Raw genomic sequence first — 27,520 nt, 5'->3', positions numbered from 1 at the left:
AATGCTTTAGATTCTAAAGCACTGTTTTATAATGCCGGTCTTTTGGGTTTGTACATGATTTGTTTCTTATGTGATCTTTTAAAACTTTAGATTGCAAAATATGGCATATTTGCAAAAGAGGCTATAAAATGTGGTTAAGTATAGTTTAATGAATAAGAACCCGAACATGCAAGTTCAAAAACATAACATTCCCAGAGTGGGGCCCTTCCTCATTGCTCACCCTCCCTCCCCACAGAAGTCATCAGGGCCTAAATGTTATGTTAATCATTCCCTTGTTTCTCTATATAGTTTGGCACAAAACTCTAAACAATAGCGTGTTTGGTCTCTTAATAATGTGTGCGGTTCCCGTCTTTCCACTTAACTGGGAGGAGAGAATTTGTGTGGATTCTGGTCTCTGGTCTGTTCCTAGTCCCAAGGATGGTGCTTGGGACATAAGAGGGATTTAATGCATGTTTCTGGATTAAATGAATACATACAAAAATGTTCACATAGCACGAAGTTTCTAATTTATGACAAGTGCATAAATGTATATTTGAATAATCATAAAAGAAAGGTAATATCAAAATGTACTTTTGGGAAAATGAACTTGGGTGACTTTTAAAAAACTTTATCCCCTTTTTCAAAAATGAGAAAAGTGAGTCTCAAACAGATAATGGTTTTGCCCAGGGTCGTTTAGCTAATGGTAGCCAGAGTGGGGCCAGGACCTATCTTTCCTCCTTATCCAAGATTTTGCCTACGCCACAGGACACTTGGAAGGTGGTTTTAACCAAGACATGGCGATGGTTTTCTTCAGTTTAATGGAAAGCCTCCTCCTGGGGAATAGGGCACAGACAACGACAAAAAGCCCTCAAGTTCACACACTAGATAATGTGACCTGATAAGGTCCCTCATCCACCAAGAGAAGACACTAGATTGTGATAGCCAGATCGTTAATTGTATATATTTTTAAATAATTTAATAGGATGTATAGTAGAGTTTAGAGGGACTTGCTTGTCAGATGAATGTTTTCAGAAATCATTTCTGGAATATCATTTTGTCATTTGGGTCTGTCCCAACTTCTCGACCATTCAGTGTGAGAAACACAAGGGGAAAAGAAAATGAGTGCCTGTGGTTATCACTCCGTAACTACAGACTTGAAATGTTGTCCCTAGTCAGTCAATGTCCAGATCTCTTTAGTGGACTTAATACAAGGTCTTATTACCTGAATTTTACTTATTTATCCAACGATGATGGCATTTTCCAAAGAGTAGGGTCTGGGTTTTGGTATTAGAAGATTTTCCCCACCTCCATCCCCCTCTCTCCTGCCTTCCAGTGCACGGGTGGGTGGACAGCATATGTGTGTACACACACACACGCGCACACACACACACACACAGTGATGATTCTGTCCCATTACTTTGACACGAACCTAAAGACGAGCCAACAGTACCTCTGCAAATGGGCAAAGGAGCTGTTTCGGCAGGCCTTACCCCTCAGTTATGACAGAATGTTCTCAACTTGCGCGTCCACAGGCTGCCCTCCAATAATAGAAGCCATCTCTCGACTTAATACTTTGCAACACATTTGAAAACTTTTATCTTTCATCCCAAGCCTTCCAAAGGCCTGAAACTGTAAGTCGCTGTTTTCAAGGAAGCATCTGGCATTGGTCTTTGAAGAAAGTTCTCTTTGAGCCTGCCCAAATAGCCAAGTCCATGACTCAGGGAGCCTTTGTGATAATTCACACTTAAGAGGAAAATACAAATGGCCCCGATTCTCAGTATTAGTTTTAGAACGCTTCCAAATTGTTTGACCTCACCGTTTTTCAGCTGGATTTTGGCAAGCACAGACCCAAGAGTTCAGAGGAGCTTTTATCAAAATAAGGCCAGCTCCTTGGTGGTGAGTCGGGAGAATTCCAGAGGTTGGCACGGGCGCTGTACGCGCAGGGCGTGATGAATTCTTAGCTGTGTGTTGACTTAGGCTGCAACAAAAGTGATTTTCAGGCCAAGTTTGGCGAGGAAAAATGTGAAGTTTCTAATCTTTGATAGGGCGCTCAGGGAGATGAAAATAATTGGAAGCGTTCAAGACTATTGGGAAGTGTTTACTGGCCGTAGCCCTGAGTTGAGCCCTTTGGCCTTGCTACTCGGCTGCTGCTGCTGCTGCAGATCGCGATGATGATGATGATGATGATGATGATGAAGGAGAAGAAGAAAAAGAAGGGCGGTGAGGGCGGTTGGAGCTGTCTCTGGGGGTGGCTGCCGAGTGCTTTCGGAATCGATCTCAGGAAATGACCATGGCAACCCTCTGAGTCAGATATTCCCCATCTGGCTCCGCAATGATAAGGCTCCACGGTGACGTTAGGAGGTTGATGCGAAGCAAAAACCAGATTCAGATCCAGCTGCTGCCACTCTTTAAGCGGGACCCGAGGTCTGCCATTCGTGAAACAAGGCCGAGAGCGTCTCGCTCGCATGCGGTTGTGAGGCTCAAATGAGCTCATGTATGTGGTAACGACATGGGGCTCTTGATGCGCTCTGTCTGTGTCAGCTGCTGCTGGGGCCAAGGTCACAGACAAGGATACATCGGGCTCACTTCCCAAGGCATGTGTGCATTGCTTTTCCCTCTCCCACCGGACCTTCTTATTCTGAAATAATACGCTTTCGTGAGACCGGGCCACGTGGTGCCTTGGTTTGGGCTGACAGATTGAGTCCTGGGCGGAGGCAGAGTTTCTGGGTTTGAGCTCAGAATTCCTCGTGCTGTGTGGGTGAGCGTGTGCACACACATTTTGGAAGTGGGATTTGGAACAAGTCGATCCATGGTTTTGTCTCCTTCTTCACAACCCTCCAAACGGGGCTTATCCAATGGTTATGAGCATCTCTGAAAATAACTTCCTCTCCCGTCCACGTGATCGTTCAGTTGTTTGCCATCTGAGACCATCTCGGCCTAACTCTTGTTCTGGGAGACCTCTCAGGGTCGGGGCAAAGTGTTGATTTGAAGGGGCAGTTGGTAATGCCTGGGTATCCCGGAAAAGCACTGGGTCCTCCTCCTTATCCCCAGACAGCCATCTTGTCATGAACCCCATTTGGGGTTTCGAGTGAGAGAAGCAGTCTGCCCTTAGTTCCACTCTTACAACTTGATTCAGAACAAACCACTCGCCCACGGTGAGTCTCTGGTGTCAACAGCAGGCCTTGTGAGTTGGCCGTAGTGCCTGCAAAGTGACCTAGATCTTACCTCTGAAGTTAGGTGATTCCGGGCACACAGTAGGTGCTCAGTAAAAAGGAGGCATTCAGTCTCTGTGATGTAGACACGAAGCTCTTGTAGGAATTCTGTCTGTTGTCTCTGTATTGCATTTATTAACGAGAAAGGTGTTTTTCTGCCTGTGTTGCTCTAAATGCAGAAAGATATAAGCCGGAGAAGCCTGATGCATAATGGTTTAGCTCCGGTCAGCTGTTCACACACTCAACTCCGGCCTCAGCATAAATAGCCTTACCGAGAATTCACAAGAAATTGCTGAGAATTCAGGATTTTAGCTCACTGCTGGGATTAATTTCTTTTCAACAGACTGACTGTCTAGAGAATATCCATAATGCTCTAAATGAAAACATATGTTCCTATAACCCATGGCAGTGGGGAGATGGGGAAAGTAACCACGCGATTTTCAGGAACCACCTTGTGGGGAAGAGTTGCTGCCTTGGCTGCAGCTGGGCCAAAGAAGGAGTTGGAGACAGTACAAAGGTTCTTTTATGGCATCTGTTTCCCTCCCTCCCTCCCCCCTCCCTCCTTCCTCCTTCCTTCCCCCCTCCTCCCTTCCCCTCCCCATCTTCTTCCCTCCCTCTCCCTTCCCCCTCTCCTGCCCTCCCCCTCTTCCTCCCTCCTTCCCCCTTCCCCCTCTCTTCCCCTCCTCACTCCTCCCTACCCTACTTTATGTAAATAAAAAAGTTTTACCTTGAAAAGCCACGGGAGAAATTTTTGAAACGGTAACTCTCTAAAACCAGAGAAAATTTGGCTTTACTTGAGAAATGAGATTTTGGGTGTGAGGGGGGAAACAAAGGGAGAGTGCTCTTTTTTAGGCTCCTTTCAGCCACCCTCAACAAGCTCAATTAATGGGTAAGACATAAAACATAAGATGTTGTTGGTTTTGCAGTGTTTCTTGTAAATGCGAAATGGCTGCTTGTGTAATTAAATATGCTGATTTGCTGATAACGTAAAATATTACGAAACCATGCTCCTTTTAATTGCATTTGCTTCTTGGGTTGGTTTTGAAAAATATTAGTAATGAGACAGAAATCTGTATCTTGTTGGTTGTGTGTTTTATAAGCCTTCTGCGTAGCAGTTTTCTTTCAGAGTTATATCTTCAGCTTTTTGAACGGGGGAAAGAAAACCCTTTAGAAAATCTGATTCCTTGCTCAGGAGCTTTCATGACCTTTGTAGATTTCTTATACCCTGTGTCAGGCAGAGATCACGTGGAAAAGGTCTCTCATAACTTCAAGAAAAGGACGGGTCAGGAGTACAAGTGTTTAGTGGGAACCGTGTCATTGTTTGAGTCTCTCCTAGCCTCCTTCCCCAACCCCCAAATTCAGAGTAGTCTACTTGAATATGAGAAGCTTCACTAAAAGTTAAAGCAACAGCCCTCCTGGTGGGCATTCTGGCAACTGGTCAAAAATCTTAAAAATGTGCTAGCTTTGACCCAGCCGTTTCATTTCTAGGAAGTGCTCTTAGAGATCTAACAGAAATAAGTCTATCGAACGATTTCATGAAAGCGATGATAATAAAACCATAAGTTCACTTAAATGATTGTTTATTTGTATACAGAATTCTATGGAACTATTAAAATGTTGGTATTTTTATTGCATAATTGAAAACATATGTTATACTGTCTTTTAATGAGTCAATATTTGGAATCTGAGGGAGGTTTTTTTGGTATTATGTTATTAATTTTGAGTTTGAAACCCGGGGAGCTCTGCAAATTGTGTGCATGCTAGAGACAGAGACAGAACAGAGAGTGGTGGTTGCCGGGAACTGGATGGAGAGGGGATGGGGAGTTGGTGTTTCCTGGGTGCACAGGTGCTGTTTTGCAAGATGAAGAAAAGTTAGGGACATGGATGGTGATGGTTGCGTAACACTGAGAATGTGCTTGATTCCCCCAAACTATACACTTAAAAGTGGTAAATTGTAGGTAATTCTGCCACACATCTTTCAAAAAAGGATATGTGGTTGTAGAAGAATTAAAAAAAGTAGGGGTGGGCCTCACTCACTAGGTTTTGAAAAGGTTCCTTCAGAAAGCAAAGCTTTCGTTTTCAATTGTAAACATTTTTATTTTTTTAAAGAAATTCTTTTGTTAGAGCATGAAGTGAGTGTGTGCAAGCAGGGGTGAAGGGCAGAGGGAGAGAGAGCAGGAGAGTATCAAGCCAAGTTTGCACTGAGCATGGACAGTGATGTGGGGCTTAATGTCACAAGTGGCGAGGTCGTGACCTGAGTGGAGTCTGAGCTTAACAGACTGAGCCACCCAAGTGCCCTGTTGTAAACACTTCTAGTGTGTATCACTTGAAAACCTATATTTTTTTTTTCACACCATCACTCTCCCATTATCAATTGAAAATATGTATCAGAAATTTCCTAACATCACTGAATGCAAAAGAAAGCTTTTTTTTTTCTTTTGAGGATTTTATTTATTTATTTGACACAGAGAGATCACAAGTAGGCAGAGAGGCAGGCAGAGGAAGCAGGAGAAGCAGGTTCCCCACTGAGCAGGGAGCCCGACTGGGGCCTCGATCCCAGGACACTGGGCAGCCGCTTAACCGACTGAGCCACCCAGATGCCTCAAAGGAAAGCCTTTTGATTAGAAAAGACCATATTTGTCACTAACTTCCTCAAGCTTTTCCGGAGATGGAATTGTCTGTGTCTTTAGATCGCTCCCAGCCTTGACTGTGTCAGTCATCTATGACAATAGAACTGTTCTGGAAGCTTTTGGATATGGCAAGATTTTCCGAAGGGGGAGAGTGTGATGGGATTGTTAATTTTTCTTCTTGACATATCTAATCAATGTCACATTAAAAGTACACATTTTCCTTCTCATTTTGTATTTTCATTATCTTCTCCATCTCCCCTGCTTTCTTGTTCTTTATGTATTTGTTCAAATCCTTTGTTAACAAGAACTCCAGGGGTGCCTTGGGTGAGCATCTGACTCTTGATTTCGGCCCAGCTCGTGATCTCAGAGTCTGAGATCAAGCCCCACACTGGTCTCCACACCCAGCATGGAGCCTGCTTAAAATTCTGTTTCCCTCTGCCCCTCCCCCAAAAATTAAGAAAAACAAAACACCAAAAACCCAATTGATCTGTGGCTTGGAAGAGATCCAAGCTAAAATGTTCACTCTATCAGAATCTGATGTTTTATTCAGTATTCATCTAATTAGTAGGCCTTGATGAGCTCAGGCTGTAAAACCCTCTGGTCTCAATATGCTTTTTCCTTTAAAAACTCCAGCAATAATTGAGAAGATCAGGTTTTGTGTCGAGATGGGTCAGTACATCTTGATAAGCCGTTAGGCCATGGGGCGTCACGCTTACAAATCTGTGGCCTGAAACAGGCATCCTTCAGTGTGAGAAGGTAAAGAGTGCAGGTGTAAGGGGACAGACCTAGGCGTCGGCAAAGAAGGTGAGCAAAGAAGAAAGCCGAAGTCCGTCACCAAGCGGTCTGCCAAGCTTCTCCCTCTCTGCCGGCGTCTCTTATCTTGTTCTCACGATGAAGTGGCAAATTCTAGATAGGCAGCCCACGGATATTACCTCCCGGTAGGATTATTCATGTATATTTATGTGATTTTATTTGGCAATTAATTCAAGAATTTAAAATTTTCTTTCCTTTTTTTTTTTTTTGTAATCAGTACACATCTGCTCGTCTGTAATTAGTCTTAGAATTTGCTCGGTGAGGGGCATCCATGCAGCCAAGCCTGTCTTGGTGCCCACCTGCCCCCAGTGTTAGCACTCCCCACCCCCCTCAGTTTAGCATAAAGAACTGGAGGTTTGTGTCCGCAAGGTTTACTGGCTTCTGGAAGCTCAGACGGACCTCCTCACCAGACGGCCCTCCTCACCAAGTTTCACAGTGTTCGATTGTAAACACGGCAGCATTGAAATTTCATACTCCAAGATGGTTTCTTGAAAACCTGATCTCTCTTATACGCTTTAAAGAAAAGAGGAAGAAGTTCTTGGTTGTAGGTCTTGGCTTAAGCTTCAGACCAAAGATTTTGGTTGAATGGAGGGGAGGGGTCCGGGCAATAGTCCAGGGGCCAAAGAAGTGGGACATTTAAAAATACTTGGAAAGGGTGTGTGTGTCTGTGTGTTGGGAGCTGTGTGACTTTGGGCCAGTTACCTTTGGACTTCAGTTAGAATGTTCGCAAAGCATTGGAATTGGAATAATCCTTCAGGCTCTTTCCTGGTTTTAATCCTCTGGACTGTATTATAAACTCCTGCATGGGCAGTCCGTTCCAAGGAAGAGTTTGGAAAAACCAGTCTTTACATGGGGGAATGCAATTAAAAAAACAATACTCAGCGGGCACCTGGGTGGCTCAGTGGGGTGGGGCCTCTGCCTTCAGCTCAGGTCATGATCCCAGTGTCCTGGGATCGAGCCCCACATCGGGCTCTCTGCTCGGCGGGGAGCCTGCTTCCTCCTCTGTCTCTCTCTCTCTGCCTGCCTCTCTGTCTACTTGTGATCTCTGTCAAATAAATAAAATCTTAAAAAAAAAAAAAAAACAATACTCAGCAAGCTTCATAATACAATTTTTAACTTCACGAGCCTCTCACCTTCTAAGTGCCTTATTGTCTGCTGTGGGGTGGGGGACACTTTACTTTTCTTTTTTTTTTTTTAATTTTTAAATTTTTTTTCAGTGTTCCAAAATTCACTGTTAATGCACCACACCCAGTCACTTTACTTTTAATAAAAATACTGATCTCTTCTGCCCCTGAGGATTTTTGCGCTTCTGATGTTAGTTGACGGAGTAAATTATTTGTGACCTTGGACGCCAGCTGACCCCACGGGTTCTGGACACCGTGGAAAAGACGGAATATGTTCTTGCTTTGTGTGTGTTTAGTCATTCATTGCGCTCTGCTGTCTAAAATGTATAGAGCTCTTTTTTTTTTTTTTTTAAGATTTTATTTATTTGACAACACGAGCAAGAATAAGCAAGGGGGAGAGGGAGAGGGAGAAGGAGAAGCAGGCTCCTCACCGAGCAGGGAGCCCAATGCAGAACTGGATCCTGGGACCCTGAGGTCGTGACCTGAGCCCAGGGCAGACGCTTAACCGACCCAGGCACCCCAAAGCTGGTCTTGTTTTTTAAGATGGTCTCAATCATGTTGGAAGTCACCCATTGCTGGTTGATTCATGAAACTGCTCCATTTAAAAATGGTTTGGGTATTTTTGTTGTTTTGTTTTTTTCCTTCTCTCCTTCAGCTTTTATTCCATTAAAAACTGCCAGGCTTGGGGTGCCTGGCTGGTTCAGTGGGTTGAAGCCTCTGCTTTCAGCTCGGGTCATGATCTCAGGGTCCTGGGATCGAGCCCCGCATCGGGCTCTCTGCTCAGCAAGGAGCCTGCTTCCTCCTCTCTCTCTGCCTGCTTCTCTGCCTACTTGTGATCTCTGTCAAATAAGTAAATAAAATATTTAAAAAAACAAACAAACCTACCAGGCTTAAGCTGTGTAGTCACCTGCATGCTTTCTGGGTTCAGCCACTCAAGTATTCACCACATACTGGATAAACTCTGCAAACATTGCAAAGGTCAAGGTTATGGTACCCGGAGGTCTGGGACTCAGCCCAGCTCAATTCTGGGTCCAGGAAAGCAAAACAGTGCCAGTGGACGCGAACCTCGCCTATAAGTGCTTGTTTTTTTTAACACTGCCTGGACTCCTTCCTTCTCCGCCGCCCTCTTTAGGCCCTCATTTCTCAGAATGCCGGCTGCTTTAGCGGCAGTTGCGTTCTCTTGTTCTCCCAAGGCAGGGAGTTCTAACACTGAAACCATGTTCTGATTTTACTTCCCCCCGTCCTGCCAAGAGGCTGACCAGTGTTTGAAACTGACTTCTCATCTGCTGCTTGCCAGGTTTACCCGGCCAAGAGCAGTGTTAAACGAGGCCACAGACAGGATGCAAGGGGCTGGGCCCCATCCCAGAGCCCTGCTGGCTGGAGAGGGTCAAGGCCTGCAGTACGAATCTGTTCTATGCAGGCTCTAGGAGAAGGCTCTGGAGAGACCTGCACAGTCGATCATTCGGAGGCTTAGGTCTCCATGTAGTTCCTACACTGTTGTCAGGGTGTTTTAGGAGGGCACCTGGGACACAAGGATGGACAGATGTTGCAGTTTTCCAGGAGGATGGGATGGGATTCTGAGATCCCCACCTGAAGGGGGTGGGGAGCGTGTGTGGTCTCATACCTTTGTTTTATAGGGCAGGCCCCGGTGGGGGGAGGGGAGAGGAGGGGGGTGGCGGGGGTCCCATGGGGAAGTGCTGGCCCTCACCTGGGGTGCTTGCCATGCTGGGGAGTTACCGACCTGGCCCATCCTGGGGTGGGGGGGCAGGGCAGAATTCCTGTCTTCCGTAAAGAAATCCTGCTGTCTGCCTGCCTTTACATCCCATGGATGCAGCCTTCATTCCACATCCTCTTACTCACCCGGTCCCTTCCTGGACCAGGCAACGTTCCTCCCTCCCAGAGTGAAATCAGCGTCCATAAATCTGCAGGACTGTGTATTTCCGTGCTGGGGAGCTGTTTTGTTTTGAATGGGTTGAGGATGGTGGAAAATTGCGTGTGGGAAGGAGTTTATGGTGTCCTAGGAAGAGCATATTTTGATGTTTGTTAAAAATATATAGTTATATGAGAGTTTGTAATCTAGATGCTGTCTTTTTGGTACATAGCACGCTTGTGTGGGAGTGGGGGGAAAAGAAGGAAAAAGAAGCAACACGTGGTTTGAATTTGTCTGGGTGGGTGATTTCAGCAGCCCTCCCCCGTGCTGATTCTGCTTCCTACAGGCTCCAAACGTGCTTATTTTAGGGACCGTGAGGCAGCTCGAGGGCAGCTTCCCGATTGTGATTTCCCTCTCAGTGGGATTAAGTCATCAAGTGTTTTTCCATTTCAGATCAAGGAAAACGGAGCTTCTGGAGGTGACTAGCAAAGATCTCCAGGTAAAGTGAAGAGACAGAGATGTATTGGGAACTGGTCATTCCAGGCTTAGGTTAATGGAATTTGTGCATTTTGTGTTCACTGGGGAGAACCTGGTGGCATTACCAGCACTGAATTATTGTGTCAAAATGGTATCGTGATAGTCATTCATGTTGCACGTGAATTTGAGTTGGAATCTTTATTGGGACAAAGGAAAATATAGCCAGTCCTCTGTGAGGCCCCGGGAATTTACCATAATCCTACAATTACTGTCTGTTAGGCTGAAGAGGAGGTAGTGGGTATTTTTTGGAGAAGTCAGGTGTTACCATGGTGTAGCGTAGACTTTGACTTTTCTAATGACAGGTGTTAGCCAAGTGTCCCAGGCACTGTGACCCTGTTACTTTCCCAATACAATTTTACCTTCAACACGACTGGTTGACAGTGTCAACAAAGTCAACAAAGACTGTCTTTGGTTGACAGTCTCCGGCTGTCTCTCAGGAGAATAAGTGCAAGGATAGTTATTAACTGATCTTCAGGAATAGAATTGGAAACAAATATTCATAAAAAGATAGGATAAATAGAAGGCGGTATATTTAAGCCAGTACTGTGCCAGAGTTAGAGGAGTGACCTGTGATTCTATAAATCAAAGTAGATCTCAACAACCTAATTTTGAATGATATGGGTATAGTTTAATTTATATTTAAAAACCAGACCTACCAAGAGCTCTCTGTATTTCTGGGGTTGTGTGCGTGTGTGCATAGAAAATGAATTGGAAAGACACACAAATAGGAATATAAAATGGGAGTAATTTTATTTATGAGGTTTTATTTCTACTAAAAAAAAACCCAAAAAAACAAAACCCAAACCAGATGTAACAAAACATTGTCATTTCTGGCTGCTGGATAGATGGTTACTCTTTTATCTTTCTTTGTACTTGACTCTGTTTTAAAAGCTGTTCTCAGAAAGTTTTCAAAGCCTCTATGCTCGTTCAAAAGTCATAAAATATTAACAATATAAAGAGAAAATCTTGTGATCTCCTATAAAAGTATATAACCCTGTATGTTTCTGACTAGCTTTTGCTCTTTGAAGGGATTTCTTTTAAGGAATGATAGTCTGTGTGCAAAAGTCTAGCCTCCTGGATGTCTGGCCAAATGGGGTTGAGTGGAGCATGGCCCATCTGTCATGCAAAATATCCTTAAGCACCATGTGGTATTTATCTTCTTGGAATCGATCTCCTGTTTATGAATCTGAGCCTTTTATACTGTGACATTTCTTCAGTGGTTGTCCTTTTCCCACTTCTTTTCAGGCCCTTCCCCTGACTTTTTTATTCGTTATCTCTGCCTGGTTTGGAAATAAAGTGACTTTTGTTGTAAGCATCGGTGCGTCCTTGACTCTAATTTTGACTTAGTCATGGATTCACTGGTGACTTAGGAGGAAACCCCTCCCTTGTTCCCTCAGTGAGGTGCCATTCATGGAGCCCCAAACCCTGGGTGGGGAGAGCCAGTGGAGCACGGAGCAGGCCTTAGCCCAACTCCCACAGAGCCCTTGGTCTGCCTGCCTCTGTTACGGTTTCCTAATCTACGAAATGAAACTTAGACTACCTGCCTCCTTGCCCACACCTGACCTAGGGAGCATCCATCTTCCCCTCAAGTTTTCCCTCCAGTGGTCCCCTGAATACCTTACCCCATGTGCTAGGACAGGACCTTTGTACATGTTCTTTTCTCCTTCTGGAATGCCTCTCGCATGCTCTCCCCTCTTCCCTACCCCCATCTTGAAAGCTGTTCCCCCTCCAAACCTTGTTAAAACGTCATCTCATTCGGGAAGTCCCTGCATCTCCAGATCTAAGATGTGATTTGTAATTGAACTTCATAGAGAATGTTAAGACAATTGACCCTTGAGCCCCTTGAGTAGAAATAGTGTGGATTCACTTATATGTGGAGATGGGTTTTTGTTTTTTTAAGATAAATACAGTACGTATTGTAAATGTATTTTCCTTATGATTTTAACATTTTCTCTAGCTTGACTGTAGGAATATAGTACATAATACACATAGCCAAAAAAGGTGTTGACTGTTGATGTTATTGGTAAGGCTTCTAGTCAACAGCAGACTGTTAGTAGTTAAGTGTTGGGGGAATCAAAAGTTACATAGAGATTTTCAGCTGTGGGGGGGGGGGTGGTGCCCTTAACCCCCGCAGTGTTCATAGGGCAGCCGTACTTGATTCTGTAGCTCCATACCCGCCCGGCGTAGCTCATTCAAGGCAAGATGCTGGTCTTTGTCAACATTATAATCCTACGTGCCAAACACAGGCCAAGCGCTCGGAGTGTTTGTGGAAATGAACTGTAAAGCTGATTATTTCGACTGTATTTGCAACAACCTAGGTATATTGGCTTTCCGCTTGAGGCTCTGGATCCTGTGGGGGTGGGGATGTCATGTCAGAGGTCAGTCTGACGGTAGAGGTAGATGACGTCCGTAATGTCCTATGTGAAGCCCAACGTCTGATGGTACACTCCAGCTAGTTGATCGTCTCCGTGATGGCTTATAAAGTTCTGTGTCCTACCAGAAAAATCCCTTGATTCTGCAGAGTGATGGCGATCGTTCTGTGTGACAGGAAAAGTAAGTCAAAAACAGCCAAATGACTTTTAAGTGCTTTTTTCCTTTTTTTTTTTTCCCCTAGCATGACCGACTACTGAGGGGAGAATTTGTGTCGAGGGCATGAAATTAATGGACACCATTTGTGCCAGCTCATTCCTGTATAGATAAGGAGACCTTGTGAGACCAAGTCACCAACAGGTCACTGCTTAAAATGGTTTTCCAGCTCACATTAGCAGTGGTCTTCACATTATGTGGTGATTTTGTTTATGTGAAAGGTGGGCGTTAATTCTGGTGTCATTAATTCTGGTGTCAAAGCATTAATTCTGGTGTCAAAGATCTGGGCTCACATCCCAGTTCAGCCACTTGCTAGGTGTGTGGCCTTGGGAAGGTTTGCTCCCTTGGCCTTGTTGTCTTCCTCTGTAAAATGGGTATAACAATCCCGGCTTTGTCCTTTGAAGGAAATGGCGTTAATGCACCAGGGCCCAGCACGCTGTCCACATGAAATTCATCACGGTTCCTCAGAGCTTACTCATTTGCTTGGTTGGTGGTGAAGGGAGGATTTTAGGTTAGTCGTGAGTCACTCTTTGGAACAGCCACCTTTTGGAAAATTTTCTGAAGTCCCAGATTTCAAACCAGTTTCCAGAGTTTCCAGATGTCCCATGTAGATGAATGAATGCAAGCCACCCCAGGTTGCTCTTTTTAATAAAACCCACCATTGAAAACTAAAAGGTTGGAGTTAGAAGCACAGAGAAAGGGCTTATTTTATGTAGGCATTTGACACATTAATATCATAGGAAGAAAAAAAAGTGTTTCTGTGTAAACAGCGAATTTTAGCCACCCACTGGCCAATTCTGCAGCAAGGGGCCGCTATGTTTTCTCAAAGAATTCCTCTCGCTCTGACCTGCGCCTTCTGGTTTTTGTGGCATCACAGGCCAGGCCGAACCCAGTTGTCCTTGTCTCCCTGGGTCACAGTCGCTGCTTTGAGGAAACTTGGCCTGTCTGCCTCCATCTGGTTATTGGTGAGGACATAACAAGTGTGAGATTTGGAAAGATAGCCCATGTTTCCTTTGATGGTGACGAAAGTGCTTTCAGAGCCCAGTCTCGCAGCCCCCAGACTTTTCTGGGTCAGATCTGTACTTGGCTTTTCCCCGAGCCCTTTCTTTTTGGCCGCCGCCTTTCCAGGCCAGGGTGTTTCCATGTGTGTCCTCCTTAGGGACCTCTCGGATGGCTGCTGAGGGCACGTGGAGGTCCCGTCCTCAAATCCAGTTTTCCTCTGCAGGGAGGTTCCAGTTCAGTGGACTCAAAACCCAGAGAGATGTGTCTCTCCTTTCACAAGCCCTCAGACTGTGTCCACGGAAATATGACAGGAATCCACACAATGTCTATGCCCTCACACAGGGGACGACAGGCCTCTCTGCTTAACTGTGTCGTCGATGGAACTGCTGTCTAGTGATTTCTCATGCAGGTGTCTAGTCCCGTGGGGGTAACAAGTAGGACAGCTCACATCCTAGTTCCCAATGAAGACGGAGAGGTTCTATCGGGCCACAAATGATAGCTCGTAGGCCAGCTTCAGCCGACCTGCCAGGAATAGTCTTACTTTTTAAAAACTTTTAACTCAAAACAGTTTTTTAATTAAAGCAAAATACATATACCATAAAATCTACTGCGTTAACCATTTTTTTTTAAAGATTTTATTTATTACTTATTTGACAGACAGATTACAAGTAGACAGAGAGGCAGGCAGAGAGAGGAAGGGAAGCAAGGCTCCCTGCTGAGCAGAGAGCCCAATGTGGGGCTGGATCCCAGGACCCTGGGATCATGACCTGAGCTGAAAGCAGAGGCTTTAACCCACTGAGCCACCCAGGTGCCCCCGTTAACCATTTTTAAGTGGATAGCTCAGCAGTGTTGATTAAATTCACATGGTGGGCACCAGTTGCCGGAACTTTTTCATCTTGGAAAGGTGAAGTCCTATTTCATTTGCATTTTTAAATGGTTGAGAAAGCGAAAAGGAGACTATCTCATGACACGTGAAAATGACATGAAATTCCCATTTCAGTGTCCATTATCAATAAAGTTTTATTGAAACACAGCCCAGTCCATTCATGCTGCAGTGGCAGAGCTGAGTGGTTACGATGAGACCATATGGACGCAGACCATAAAGTAGGTTATCGCCTGGTTCTTGGCAGGAAATGTTTGCCAACCCCAAAGCAAGTCTAGTTCACATGTTCTGTTTATGCATCCTTAGAACTAATTTAAGGGGCCCTGTGTATTTCATTATTGTGGATCTGTAGTATCTCATAAATTTTGCTGATGTATTGGCTTTAATATTAAAACTATGGTAACACATGCTGCCCTTAACTTTGAATCAACCCCATAGAAATGAATCTTCTTCCGTTGCAATTCTTTAAAAAAAAAAAAAATATTTATTTGAGTGGGGGGGCGGGGATGTGGGGAGGAGGAAGCGGGGAGCTAAAGTCAGGCCAACTCCGCACTGAGCACAGAGACGTGGGGCTTGATCCCAGAACCCTGAGATCATGACCTGAGCTGAAATCAAGAGTCCAGCGCTAAACCAACTGGGTCACCAAGCATTCCTTCCCTTGTAATTCTTAGTGATGATCTTTGCTAGTGAATGTAATGAGCTACTATTTTTTTTTAAACTCTTTAATTATCTGGTGAGAAGGGATGCACCCATTTGAGTTGGGTAACCCAAATGGAAACAATAAAATCCTAGTAGATTTGTTCAGTGTAAGAGGAAAATAAGCTGGAATTTAAAAGCCCCCAGCACTCAGTTCAGATATTGTGCTGGGCACCCCCCCAAGAAGATTCTAGTCATTTCCTGGTCAAGCCGAGAGCTTGCCGCCGGAGCGATCTTCAGTGTGGAGCAGAGGCCGTAGTCAGCTGTTGGCGATTGAGGTTCCATAGGGATTTGTTTCGGAAATACAGGAAATGCAGGAGAGTCAGGACTAGGACTCAATGCAAGAGTCCAAAGGCTCAGATCCAGGTATCCCCTCTCCAGAAGGAATTCTACTTTAGTAAAACTCAGATGAATGGAGATGTGCGTGTTTTGTGTGTGTTTCGTGTTTCCTTCGCCCTCTCCTTCCCTGGAGACTCTTTCCATTGTCTTGATTTGGTCAATATGTGTCTGTTCCTCTTGGTTGTCATGGCAACTTAAGTTACTCTTCTTTCTTTCTCTTGCCCCTTTTCTCCTATTTGTTCCCAGCTTTTGTGTGATTCAAATAAATCCCAGGTCTGTCCTGGTGCTCAGAGTGGTGGAGGTTGCTGGAAGCCCTTTTTGAGCTTAGAAAATTCATGGTCCTTTTGGGGCATACGTGGCTCCTTCTGTCATAAGAGGCTTACCTTTCCTCTTGTTAGAGACCATGCTGTCTGCACGTGAGGGCTCTTCCTGTATTTGCTAAAGCTATTTGTGTGAATACATAGGAAATCCAATTGGATTTTCTTATTATAAGAATTTAAAGCCTGCAGAAAAGCAAAGCCCTGTATATCTACTCCTTGCATTCAGTAATGAACATTTTCCTAGCTGCTTCATCTATCCATTTATCCATCTTATCTATTCATCGAAGCTTTTTTATTTTTTAAAAGATTTTTACTGCATCATTTTAGAGAGAGGCAGAGTGAGGGGCAGGGTAGAGGGAGAAAGAGAATCTCAAGCAGACGCCACACTGAGCGCAGAGCCTGACTTGGGGCTCGATCCCACTACCCTGAGATCATGACCTGAGCTGAAACCAAGAGTTGGTTGCTCCACTGACTGGCTGCCCAGGTGACCCTGTGGACCCTTTTAAAAAGAAATGACACCAGGATCTTTCACTCTTCCTTTTTAAAATAAACTTTTAATTGAGGTATATACCATTTACACAGAAAACTATACAAAGGACAAGTGTACAGCTTGACGAGTTTTCACATACCTTTCACTCTTAAGTAGACTAGAATGCATCTCCAAAAAGTAAAGATATTCATGTGACCACCATACCAGGAAATCCAATTTCAATCTTAAATTCTTAGAAGCAGGAGGTGATCAGGAGCAGGAACCTTGACCTTTTCATGGGCCAACAGGATGTTTTCAGTGACTTCTTGATTCTTTGCCTCCGTTACTATTTGTTAAGGGAGTGGTCAGGGAGGAGAGAATTTAGGCAACAAAAAAAATTTTTTTTTAAGATTTTATTTATTTATTTATTTGACAGGCACAGCGAGAGAGGGAACACAAGCAGGGGGAGTGGGAGAGAGAGAAGCAGGTTCCCACTGAGAGCCTGAGCCTGATGTGGGGCTGGATCCCAGGACCTTGGGATCATGACCTGAGCCTAAGGCAGCCACTTAACGACTGAGCCACCCAGGCACCCCTACAACAAAATTTTTTTAACTTGGTTACTTGGAACATATCAACTGAGTGGAGGTATATTAAGAGTCTGGTTTTAGAGGCACCTGGGTGGCTCAGTGGGTTAAAGCCTCTGCCTTCGGCTCAGGTCATGGTCCCAGGGTCCTGGGATTGAGCCCCGTGTTGGGCTCTCTGCTCAGCGGGGAGCCTGCTTCCCTTCCTCCCTCTCTGCCTGCCTCTCTGCCTACTTGTGATCTCTGTCTGTCAAATAAATAAATAAAATCTTTAAAAAAAAAAAAAAAGTCTGGTTTTAGGTAGAATAAAAATCAGTGGTTATTTAAGAGTTAACCACCAAGCCCATCATACTGCATCCAGTGGAAAAGTTTTGGGGCCCGGTAGGATCCTGGGTTAACGTAGCGTCAATTTTTAATAGCAGATTTCACATTCAACCGCTAGGAAGACATGTAATAAACCATCATAACCCTTTCCCATTTGGTCAGGGTCTGTCACGGTTCTTTGTGGAGGCTGAGCTGTTAATGTATCTTCAATAACACATGACTAGGAAATCTGGTAAAAGGTGTTCTGTTCTTAGTTTCAAAAGCTCTTGTGGGCTGTCTTAAATTCTTCATGTGGGCAATACAAGATCGCACATCTGGTTTTAAATATACGTGTACATGGGCTTTGTTGTGTCTTGGTTTTTAAACTATTAGTGATTTATAAAGCCGCTCTATGTTTTTCTTGGAAAAAGCCATTCTGCTAAATGTTCACTCCTCTCCTAGATGTTGGGCAGTCTGTGGGATCTCGAGGGTTCCTTTGTGATTAACAGATGTAGAGACGTGAATGAGTTCAAATACCAGCTTCACGAGGGCCTCACAAAGCGTGCCGGGGAAACCTGAAATTCAACCGAGTAAATTTGAAGAATGTAATTGGCTTTATTTAATCGATTTCTGAATCGGGCAGTATCCCATCTAGCACGTAGAGGGGGTGCTCCAAGGAATTGTACAAAATAGAAGGTTTTTACAGGAAGGACAATGGGTCAAGGAAGTTATTAGCAAGAGAAAAGAATTTTTCTAGGCATGATCACCTTCCCTTAGTGGGAAGGGCAGGGGGAGTGTCTAATCACGTGGGGTAACTCCTCTTCCTTTAGGGGGACAGGGAGGGCCCATGTGACAGATTACCTCATTGGTGTTTCCAGAAAATTCCAAATTGACTGGCTTTAAATTTTACTTCTGAAGAGGCTGAAACTGCAATTAAGTCTGGGTTTGCTGTCCTGGGGGCAAATGACTCCACTTTGAGCCTATGGGTCTTTTCCACAAAGATGATAAGAAAATGCGAATATTGTCATGGTCTCTCTCTGTTATGGAGTGACCTTTCTTAGCTGATGAGAGCAGTTTTCTTAGCCTGAGAATTGAGGTGGCTAAGAAACTGAGTGTGTGTTAGCTTTTCTTTCCCTTCCTTCCTCCCTCTCCTCCCCATTTTTTTTTTTTTTAAATAAATTGGTGAATCACTCCTTTGAGGTGATGTGCGGTGACAGCGTGGGGACCTGGTGAAGCGGTGGCCCGAGATCGGAAGGCCAATGCACAAATCTCGGAAGCTGCTCTCTTTATGGAATTATGTCCCATGATTTCCCCTGTGGCTTCACACTGTCGTCCTCTGAATCGGAACTCACGACGAAGGAAAAGACAGATCGAGGTTGTTCGAGCTCTCTCCTTGTGAGTATTAGTATGGACATGTGCTGGTGTCACAGTGACACAAGTCAGCACCACAGAAAAGTTGGAACCAGCCTTCCTGTAGTTACTCAGGGACGTGGAGGAACTTCCTCGGTATTTCAGAGTCAGCTGAGGGTTCGGCGCTGGGCTGGTTGTTGGGGACACAGCACTTCGCAACGCAGACCTGAAATCTCTGTTGCTGGAGCCCAGGGTTTGGAAGGATGAAGACGTTCTTCCCACAGTCACACAAGGGACGACGCTGTTGCACATACAGGGGAGAGCAATGAGGGAAGCGTTTGGTGCCGTTTGCTGAGGCCGCCTTCCCAGCTTGCTGCCTCTGCCGGGCTTAATGTGGGCAAGCCCGTGTCCTGGGACTCACGGCACTTTGATGAGTCTAGCTCGTGGTATGCTGATGATTATATATTTTTTTTAAAGCACCACAAATAGCACTCTTTGCACTCGAGTAAAAAGCCCAACAGTTAGAATAGTTTAAAAGAAAATTTTCACTTGGAGACCAAGTCATGAAATGCATTCCCCTCGGTTTCCCTTCTCACTTCTGTCTTGACCTTCGTTTGTGTTCGCGAGACTAAGGGATCTTTATGTCTCAGTCCTCAGGGGCCCGGGATTTAAGTGCGAATACGTGGGAAGAACATCACTTAATAGGTTGCCGTTTTGCCAGCTGTGTAACTGGTGGGGTCTGCTTGGATATCTTGTCCAGAGAGTTGGAGTTCAGGGTCACGGGCGCTGGGTTGGAGTAGTGATGTCTGTCTGTGGGGTTAGAGTTGGAGTTCAGGGTTGCTGGATTAGTGATGTCTGTCTGCAGGGTCTTAGTTGGAGTTCAGGGTCACTGGTGCTGGGTTGGACTAGTGATGTCTGTCTCTGGGGCTGTCAGAAGCCACAATTGCTACTCTTGCATTTGAGCTCTTATCAGCTCACATTTCAGAGATAATTAGTGATAATTACTGAGCTTGGACTAGAGCCTGGAGCCTGGAGCCGTGGGGACAGGAAGAAGCCCGTGGCTGGACTGTGAGAGGGTTCTGGAAGCGAGCATTTTCAGTTTTGTGTAGAGCCCTTGCTAGGGCAGCGGCTCCCGCTTTCTGCCCACAGTAGTGTCTGGCCCCTAGGCACTCAAGAATTATCGGTCTTCTGCTGTTGAACAGAATGGTAAAATGTGTTGCTTACATAGCTGCTGTGAGGTAGCTAATCTCTCCTGTGTGTAGGAAATAGTTCAGAGACCACACAGACGAAGCTTTGTGAAGACTGTCGGTTCTGACTTCAGGGGAGGAGTTCAAGGTTAAACGGTGGAAGGACCAGTTGGGCAGGGATTGGGCAGGGATTTGAACCTCGCTTGTCTCCTGGCAAAGCCTATCTTCTCTCAACTACCAACGGAAATATAGGAATGCTGTAGCTCGGGAAAGAATCAGCCTTTGTTTATAAAGTGGCAAAACCTAATGTTTTGCGTGGCGGGGAACAAAAAAAAAGTTTACCAGGTGTGGCTGCTAACCTTGACCTCTTCCAAGGAGACATTCCCTCAGTGTGAACACCATCTCCACTAATGCATGCATGGATTTGTTGTTTTGTTCATTTTTTTTTTTTTTTACCCCTCCTCACACTTTTTTCAGATGGCATCCTCTATTAGACTTGGTCATTTTGCCAGGGTGACCCTGTAGAGAAAAAATTTAAAGGACTGAGAAATGGAAAACAAAAACACAAGGTATCCCCCAAAATATTCAGGCAAGTTCCCTGGAGCTTTTGGTGTGCACACGGGCACGCTTGGTTTGGGAAATGCATTGCTGGCTGGTGAGTTTCTCTTTGTCCGAAGTGGAGAGTTGCAAGGGCTCCTAACTGACCTCATGTTTCCGGTTCCTGATCAGGAGAGACTGAGGGGGCCAGGGGCCGGTCCTTATGCATTCACTACCTGGAGGAGAGGAGCTTGTCTGAAAATTTTTGCTTTGTTTTGGATTTCAAAGAAGCAAGTCTTTTAAGATTGGTTCCTTTTCTCTCTCCCCTTCCCTTGTCCCTTTGCCATTTCTTACCTCATAAAATCAGAGGGGCCTGGATAATCCCAGGGAGAGGATTTCAGTTAAGCATTGAATACTAGCAAAATTGTGATTAATCCGCTCCCATATTGATCTTGACCATCCAGAATCTTACATGTCAAAAGAAAGGTATCTGTACCATTCACATAATTAAAAAACTCCTTAAAAATGTTAGGCTTGGGGCACCTGGGTGGCTCAATGGGTTAAGCCTCTGCCTTCGGCTCAGGTCATGGTCTCAGGGTCCTGGGATTGAGCCCCGCATCGCATCGGGTTCTCTGCTCAGTGGGTAGCCCACTTCCTCCTCTCTCTTTGCCTGCCTCTCTGCCTACTTGTGATCTCTCTCACTCTTTCTCTCTCTGTCAAATAAACAAATAAAATCTTTAAAAAAAATGTTAGGCTTTTGGGGGCACCTGGCTGGCTCAGTTTGTAGGGTATGCAATCCTGATCTCAGGCTCATGAGTTTAAGCCCCACGTGGGGCATGGGGCTTACTTCAAAAAAAAAAAAAAAAAAAAAAAAAAAGGATTTCATCTGCACATCCAAGTAAATAGGAGCAATCATTTCTCTTTTGAGGTTTTAACTCTGGTTAAATAGCAGTTACTTGGCTGATTGGTTAGTTCCCAAGTAATATGATTTTATTAAAAAGTGTGAACTTCATCCATACGAAACTGTATTCATCTTGCTGTCCTGGGGTGGATCGCTGAATTTGCTGTATTTGTCTGGCATAGGTTTTTCCAAATGAACTCTATGGCTGTGAGTGGTCAGAGGGAGTGGTTCATTTTAATTTCCTACATGTGATTCAATAGCAAGTTAATGCCTTAACTTTTTGTCTCTAATGTCCCAGAATGTTATAAACATTAACAAGTGAACTCAGGCTCTTGTCATTCTAAAGTAGACCTAACACACTGGGCTCCTCATTCATGGAATAAATGGTGTCTGGGATTTGCTGCCATGTAAAATGGGTGTGTGTGAGTGTGGTTAGGGATATGAAGGAAATAGGACTGGCCATAAGTGATGGTTGCTGAGGTTGGTGATAATTAGGTATGTTTTAAAAATAATCAGCAACAAAAATAATGATTTAATTGTTTCCCTCAAGGCAAAAGGTGATGAGTTTCTAGGAAGGAAACTGCTTGGCCAAGGAAAGTAATTCCCAACATTTTTGGATTTTGAAAGGGAATCACGGCCCCCCACACCTTTTGTATCTGTGAAAGACTGAGCCCTACTGTCGTGACAATTAGTTTGTATACAATGTCCTGCTTTCCCAGGGAGTGGTTGGCATTGGTAGCTGATCGCTTTGGCCTGAAAACAGAATAAAACTTTCCACTGATGAACGGCTAACATCTAACACCCCACCCCACCCCACCCAGTCACTTTCTGGGTTGGAGGCAGTGTGATTGGCGAAATGTTTAAATATAGTGGAGAAACATGAAATGCTCTTTCAGGCCTGCATTTATTAATGCATTGTATAAGTGTTTACACTGAGAAGCTCCAAAAGTCACCATCTACAGGTGAAACTAACAGAGGTGGGGGACAGCATAGATCTAAAGCTCAGAGTCTCTTTCTTCTTGCAAGGCGCCAGGCTCATGGACTGGAAGCTCTGATGCTGACAGCAGCTCCTGCTAACATTCTGAGATGGCAGGTCTGGCCAGCGCGGATGGCTCCGTGCCTGTCACCGCTGTCTTTAAGCATAATTGGAGGCTGGACCTCTGTGTTCAGCCTTCCCTTGATGAATGTGGTTGATGAAATGAGGACCCAAAATGCCAAGGACGAGATCAATTTCTAGATTATCGAGTGTTACAGAGACTCTGAAAAAGACATTCAGAAGCCCCAGAGCCTGTGGATTCTGCCTGGGGTGTCCAGGATTTATAACCAGCGATGTCGAATGAGAATTCCTCCTTGGACACTGTGTTCCCCTCTGCCTATTTCATAAGAGCTGTTGATTCATCTATTATAGCATAATAGTAACTGAGGAAAAGCAGGATATGGGATGAGACCTCAGCCCTGAGTATGAAAGCGACATGAAGATACTGTACCAGTAAACAGAATAGAACACCTAAACACATTTGTAAGTAATTGTGTTAGGGCCCCGGCAACATGGCTAACGTTTCATCTTATTTAAAATGGCCTTTAGTGTTGTTAGGTGGTTTTTACAGTTGGATTTGGGTGTCCGGAAGGACTGAAATAAATCAGATCCCGACCTCAGAATCGCAAGGATGGAATTTTCCTATCAGAGGGCAGGGGGTTAAGGTGCGGTTCGGCTCCATAATGTAACTGGACAGATTGAGCAAACCCCCATGCCCTTCCCGAGTCCTGAGCGAGGACACCCCTCCAACCCCGAGTGAGGCGAGGGGCGTTCCCGCTGCCCGCCCCACCCGGGCACTGGGGGCGTTTCCAGCGTCGTGGGCGTGGTTGGGAGAAAGGCCGGGAGGAGAGGGGCTGATTGTACTTGCTGTTGATACGCTTGGTTGTTTGCTCTTGGGTTCCTAATTTCCTGATAATTTGTTTTGATGGCAAAGGCTCCTTGAGAGAAGATTCTCAACATTATAAATACAAGTATTTATTGTGTTTAAAGTGATTTGTCGGATCAAATCAGGGTATGGCCTCAGACCGTATCCGAGCTCTTGGATTTCCTCTAGGAAGAAGCGTTTAATTTCCCTCATCAGGGACGCCTAGGCGGTGCAGTCCGTTGAGCATGGAGCCTCCGACTCTTGGTTTCTCTTGGTTTTAGCTCAGGTCTTGATCTCAGGGTCGTGGGATCGCGCCGCACATAGGGCTCATGCTCAGCACAGAGTGTGCTTCAGATCCTCTCTCTCTCTCTGCCCCTCTCCCCAAGCTTTCTCTCTAAAATAAATCTTTAAAAAAAAAAATTATTAAAAGATTACCCATAACCACATAAATTGGTTCCATTTTCCCCAGCAATTTTTGATTGCTGGTTCCTGGGCTTGTATTGTGGGGGTGGGGGATGGGTGGTACTGGGCGTTAAGGGGAGCCTGCTGTGAGCCCCTCCTGGGTGCAGCCTTGGGGATAAACCCTCAGACAGAGACTCTCTCCACCATATTTGCATATTAAACATTGATTTGTTGGCACAACTACTGGTATTCATTGATAAACCTGGGTAGGAGGCCCCTAGGACTTGCCAGATGGGACACTTCCTAATGCCACTTTCAGCAACTTGTCGATTCTGGTTTCCTACCTCCTGGTTTCCTGGAATATGTCATAAATTTAAAAACCTGAATCGTGAAAATGTTTGAAGGCTTTCTGATGCCTACTCTGATGAGGCTGCAGTGTTTTTACTATTTTCATCATATTTATCCACACTGACAGCATAATAAATAAATACTAAGTTTACATACGTTGGAGAGAAAAATAGCCTGGCTAAGTGCCAACATTTGAAGTGTATTGTTTCAGCTGTAGTTCTTTGAGTATTTTATGTATTCAAGAGAATGTCGAACTAGTGTTTTTGTTTTCCACATTGATCCTCTGCTGAGCATTTTACCTTTATTTATTTATTTATCTATTTATTTTGTAAATAAGCTCTAAGCTCAATGTGGGGCTTAAAATGAAAACCCCCAGATCAAGAATTGCATGCACTACTGAGCCAGCCGGGTGCCCCCCCCCCCCGCACTGAGCACGTTAAAGTACCCTGCGATGAAGTGAAATTTCTACCTTTTCAAGAATCAAATCAAATTTCTTCACCCCTTGCATATGCTACTTGAAACCCTTTCCATCCAGTTCTGGCTGAACTTCTGTGATGCAGGAAACGATCTGTGCCAGCCACTTTGGGTAGCCACTTAAAATGTGGCTCTTGGGTTCGAGAAACTGCATTTCTAGTTTTGTTTCATTTTAATTAGATTGTGAAAGGCCAGTGGGGTGGGGGCTACCGGGTGGGCAGAGCTGGAGAAGAGATTCGGCTGAGCTGGGGCCCCTCTACCCACGGAAGGCGTGTCTCCTGCCATCCCCTGCGTTGGCAGTAGCACTCCTAGGGGCTTGGGTAAGCATGGATGATCTTGAGAACGGACACAGTCCAAGGCTACAAGTCTGGTGACAGAGCTGGGGTTCTCCTAGGACATTCTCCATCCCCCTTTGGCCTCTGCCCTCCGGTCCTCAGAGGCCTGTTCTAATGACTGGAATATCTTTCTCAGGGATTCTGGGCCTCTCCCTTTGCCCTGGCTCCTTTCCTGCCAGATATCACCATTGTCACATTAGTGTCCCCATTCCCAAACTTTGTGCCCCTTTGACGCCCGCCCACGCCCTTCCTCCCTCAGACATCTTGCCTGCCCTTCCTCTTCTCTCTCTTGCCCTACCTGCGCTTCTGTTACTTTATCTCAGACCACGGCCATTGGCTTCACCAGGAAGTCTCCTCACTCTGCTTCACAGGCTTTCAGATCTGTGGTCTCTCCAACTTCTCCTCTGCTGCCTCTCCCCCTCCAACCCCACATCCACCGCAGTGGGTTCCCTAAACTGATGGACCCGCCGGCTCCCGGGCCTTGGCACACACACAGCCTTGTGCTTTCCTGAATGCACTCTGCCTGGGGCGCATCCAAGGCTCGCTCTTTGTGTTGGCTGACATGCCTCCAGGCCTTCCTGGGTGGTCAGGTGCCCCTCCTGCATGCCCCCAGTCCTATTGGACCTCGGGTGTCTGTGTTGTGCTTGCAAAGCGAAACGGTGCCCTTTGGGACACTCTGCACTTGGTTTCTGTGTTTGGTGAATGAGCAACACGAACAAGTTAATCATTAAGCCCAGACCTGGGTGGTTTCTGTGTGCCCATGCTTCCTTTAAATCCCAGGTTTGATAAATTAAGGAGATTTACGGAAAGTAACTTGTGCATGCATTGCCCAATTTCATGGACTCTGTATTTTTGTTTTTAGGAGAACACCCTATTCTTGCTACGGTGTGCTACAGACCCACTCGGTTAGGCTCGTTGTATTTTATCCATGGCCCATAGATGGCTGGGTACCCACAAAGAAAAGTAAAAATAGAGATAATGGATAGATTTGTAAAGGACTTTGTGTAATACCATCTTAGATTTTTTTTGATAATTATAATTAAAAACAGAAGCAAGAGAACATTTACATTTATTGCTAATAGCTGATAAAAATCATTTGTTCTAGAAAGGCAGGTTTCAGAGGAGTAACTGTGGAGGGGCATTGATGGTCTAGCCATTACTATTCTCTTTTGTCTTGGGCACTTGTCTCCCCCCCACCCCCAACTTGCATTCCCTGTTGTCCTACACACAATCCGCACTCACTCCCTGTCTCTATCTTCCTCTAAATAAGCACAAGAAAGGCACTAAAAGCATCCCCCAAATGCTTTAAGCACTAGCTAATCTCAGCGGGAAATTTTTTTATTTTAAAGATTTTATTTATTTATTTGACAAAGAGAGATAGATCAGAAGTAGGCAGAGAGGCAGGCAGAAAGAGAGAGAGGGGGAAGCAGGCTCCCTCCTGAGCAGAGAGCCCGACCTGGGGCTCGATCCCAGGACCTGAGATCCTGACCCAAGCCCAAGGCAGAGGCTTAACCCACTGAGCCACCCAGGTGCCCCTCAGCGGGAAAAATTAAATGGGGCTACCTGCAAAAAGAAAGTTTGCTGTGGGGTCACTAACATTAAAGATGACAATCCTTTGGCGTTGGAGAATTTATAGCCGAGGCATCGCCAAGTTATTGATGAGCTATGCACTTCTGATTGTTGCTAGAATTATCTAGTAAACTCAATCCTGGCAAATGGTAAATTTAACTGGTTAATTTTATATTAATTGAAATTTGGACTTGAGGTGTCGTTTGGGGGTCATGCTTCTGGCCTCTCCGGCTTCTTTGGGCCTTGAAAAAAATTTCAACGCGGATGGCGATGCCAGGGAGGGTGGGTGGGATGTGATCGTGATCCTTCCGAATGCTTTGCTTGGCAGAAATCCTCCCCTCGCAGCCCTGTACTTTGCTCATTGGTTCTTCATTCAGATCATGATTAACTCAGTTAACCTACACAGGCTTAATTACTGTTCCTAGTACATAGAGAATTGGAAGCTATAAACCAGGAGATTGGGTAAAGCAAGCTGTGAGAATTGATAGCTGATGTTCTGGCTTTGAGGGATGTTGAATAAAAAATTTAAAATTCAGTCTTCCTCTGTTTAAGAACCCAAGGAATTATAAATATACTTAGGAATGATTTCTATCAAAGAGGATTAGGAGATTTGATCTTAAAAGGGGGGTTTGAGAAAATGATTGGGTACTTTATTTTTTGACATTGTTGTGGATACAGGATGTCATTGTACCTACTGTCTTCAGATGTGCATTTTACTGAAATAACTACAGGCTAAGTACACCCAAGTTATTACGCACGTTTCTCTGTAATAAAGAGAATTTCTCTTTCTGTATTTTAAAAAGGATGGTTTCTGGCTTGATTAAACCGGATAATTCTACATAAGTGCTATAATCGGTGTATGTGCTTTAGTGGAGGAAAAAAGTGGCTTTCCTGTAATTTGACTTAGTTTGAAATTTTCATAAGGAAAATGAGGACATCTTGATCCATCCTGAGGAGGAAAGCAGAGGGAAGTTTGAGACGAACCCATCTATGAAAAATGACTGTCAAGAAAGTCTAAAATTAGGTGGGGTTTTGTCCTATCCTCTAGCCCCTTAGAGGAGTAGGATACAGTAGGCTCTCCTTCTGGAACGTGTCACACCTGGTGACACCTAAGGAACCAACAGTTTCCTGTGGTGTTAGTATAATCACCCAGAAGACCTTGTGTGTGAGGA

At 44.9% G+C, this 27,520-nt stretch overlaps 1 protein-coding gene across 4 annotated transcripts in view; it reads left to right on the top strand.

Moving 5' to 3' along the window:
- Positions 1 to 27,520, top strand: part of FARP1 (FERM, ARH/RhoGEF and pleckstrin domain protein 1) — a 271,268-nt gene that overhangs the window by 92,906 nt on the left and 150,842 nt on the right. The gene's annotated exons all lie outside the window — the stretch shown is intronic.

The sequence above is a fragment of the Lontra canadensis genome, unplaced genomic scaffold (assembly GCF_010015895.1).
Source record: "Lontra canadensis isolate GAN:19392208 unplaced genomic scaffold, GSC_riverotter_1.0 scaffold26, whole genome shotgun sequence".
NCBI classification, from domain to species: domain Eukaryota; kingdom Metazoa; phylum Chordata; class Mammalia; order Carnivora; family Mustelidae; genus Lontra; species Lontra canadensis.
This window is presented reverse-complemented; position numbering and strand designations above follow the sequence as displayed.